Source organism: Chaetura pelagica, unplaced genomic scaffold (assembly GCF_000747805.2).
Source record: "Chaetura pelagica isolate M959 unplaced genomic scaffold, ChaPel_1.0 scaffold211, whole genome shotgun sequence".
Taxonomy (NCBI): Eukaryota; Metazoa; Chordata; class Aves; order Apodiformes; family Apodidae; genus Chaetura; species Chaetura pelagica.
The window spans coordinates 315,050-317,552 of record NW_009952157.1 but is presented as its reverse complement, the minus strand read 5'-3'; positions in this window follow the sequence as shown (position 1 = coordinate 317,552).

Here is a 2,503-nt window from a genome sequence, read left to right as displayed (position 1 = left end):
TGTCATGGCTTGTGCCACTAGTCAAGTTGCATTTTCACCAGTAAAGGCCTCAGAGAGGATCTTGCACAATAAATTTGGGAAATTATCTTGTCCAGCACAGCTTCTCTGTGCTTAATCTGGTGAAGCCCACCCTTTCCTTGTGTTCATAAGATACAGTGATAGAAAGAAGAACATATCAGCACAATTTCTTTCACTATGAAGAGGAACATTTTCATGGAGAAAAGCACCCTGCACAGCTGGAGGACCACACAGATCTACCTCATTGCATAGCAATGCACAGCATAGCAATGATCTCTTTTCAGTGCATGATGTAGTTAAAACAGGGAGGTCTAAGTAAAGCTTGCTTTAAATGTAGAAATAGTATCAAAAGCAGGGGGAAGTGGAAGGATTGGTTTACTCTGTGGCTATCGTGTGGAGACAGACTCCTCAGATTGTAGGTTACTTCATTGGAAATATACCTTCAATTTCCTTCCAAATGGACAAGTAAGAGCTATCAAGAGCCTGTGGGAACATCCAATTGGAGTAGTTATAAAAGACCACAACAATCACAAAGTGACTATTGGAAGCAAAGGGAACCAAGCTAATCTTTCTATCTGGTAACCAGACATCTAACTCCTGCATGTAAGTACAAATAAGTTCTTTATGGGAATCCAGAGATGTCAGAGCAAGTACAGACTTCCCTATTGGTGCCATTATCTGATGTAAGGTCTTTCATGAAGTCATGCTGGAGCTGAACTTGTGCTTGTTGTAGGAGCTGCTGAGTGTGCCACTGACAGAATGGAAAACTTTGTGTTAAAGAAAACATCTAAAATAAACTTCTTGCTCTTGGATTATGAGGAAATAAAAGTCTCTGAAGTGAATATGTTGTTTTTCTCTGCAACTAGGTAAAAAGATGGGATGTAGTATTTCTGCCAACTCTGTCTGGACATATTTTAAATTTCCTTGCATAAAGACCGTTGCATCAAGGGTCTAGAGTTTGAACTGTTTGCTCTTATCAGGTGGAGAAGGAATTTTCCTCAATAGCTTTAGGTTCTCCTGTGAAGAGACAGGTAGGGAACTTAGTTACAGCAGTAGCCAAGGCAGATAAAAGAGACTATGTCTAACAATTTGCAACAATTGAAAAACTAAGAGATTGTCAGTATCTGCATTTGTGACTTTTCTTTTTTACTAGTTCTTCTTGCTGCTTTCTCATCACCTGAATACCCCATCTAGTTGCCTAGTTTTTTATTCCCAGCTAATCTCATAAATACTGAATATCCATGATTGGTACAATTATATCACAATACAAGCCAGTGAGAGGAATGTATTTATCTACTGATGTCAGGAAATCAAGGCTCTAGTTGCTCAGACTGCCTTACTATACATCAGTTGGGAGGAGCAGGAAGGTGCCTATTACCTTACTCACACTGTTGGAAAACTGTGTTCAGCCAGATCATCATCAGGCCATTTCTCTGGAGCTGTCTGTTGGTTTACAAGTGAATCTTTGGGGACTCAACATCAGAGTTATTTCCCAGGGCAAGTGGTCAGTTTAATTCTGCATTGTAAAATGGCATAAATTTCTAACCAGTTGCAGCCAAATTTTCAGTAGAGGTATAAATTAGCTGGTAGACTGTTATCATGAGTGCTAGGGGATTTATTTGTGTGCCTGCAGTTGTAGCAGCAGCAAACTTAAATTTGAAAACCCCAGCTGAGCTCCCTCCATTGCAGTGGTGCTTTGAACACATCAGTCTAATTCACTGTTCTCAATCAGCAGCCAGAAGGCTCCTTTGTAACACAAATTAAGTCCAGCTTTTGCTTTCCCTTTGAGGATATTATTTCAGATTACATTTCCTCAGGTATGTTAGTATGCATTTTCCAAGCTGAATCCTGTTTTATTTTCAGGCCACATTTCAAATGTCTGTGTGTTATTTCTCTGTCATCTTTCATTTGCAGCTCTTCATCTCATATGTGTATTTTCTTAAACTTTAGTTTGTGTATAAATGGATTTAAAACATTACTGCACACCTTTCCAAGTTTAGCATGTTCTTGGCTAATGCTTCTTTCTGTTTCTAGGCACAGAATCAAAGAAGATAAATTTAAAGGAGACCTGAAGAGGTCTCCTAGTCTATTTTCCTGCTCCACCATAGAATCAGCACTAAATTATTCCTAGCAAACATTGCCTGGTGTCTGCTTAGAAATCTCCAAAATTCCATTATTTCTCTAGGCAACGTGTTCTGTCCTGTTCTACTGAACAGTCTTACCAAAAGAAAAAGTGTCACAGTGTTTAGTCTAACTTGCCCCTGAAAGACTTGCAATGGCTGAATAACACCCATGTTGGTCCTTCATCTTAACCAGTTTTCATTCCAATGTCTTCTTTCAGATTGACCTTAAATCTATGCCCCCTTACAGTTATGCTTTTGGCTAATTTTCAGAGAGGGTGAAAGAAAGGAATAGTACCCATTCCTTAGCTGTCTCATAATTCCATTTTGTTTGTTTTCCAAGTTTAGCTTGAGTGATCCATAAC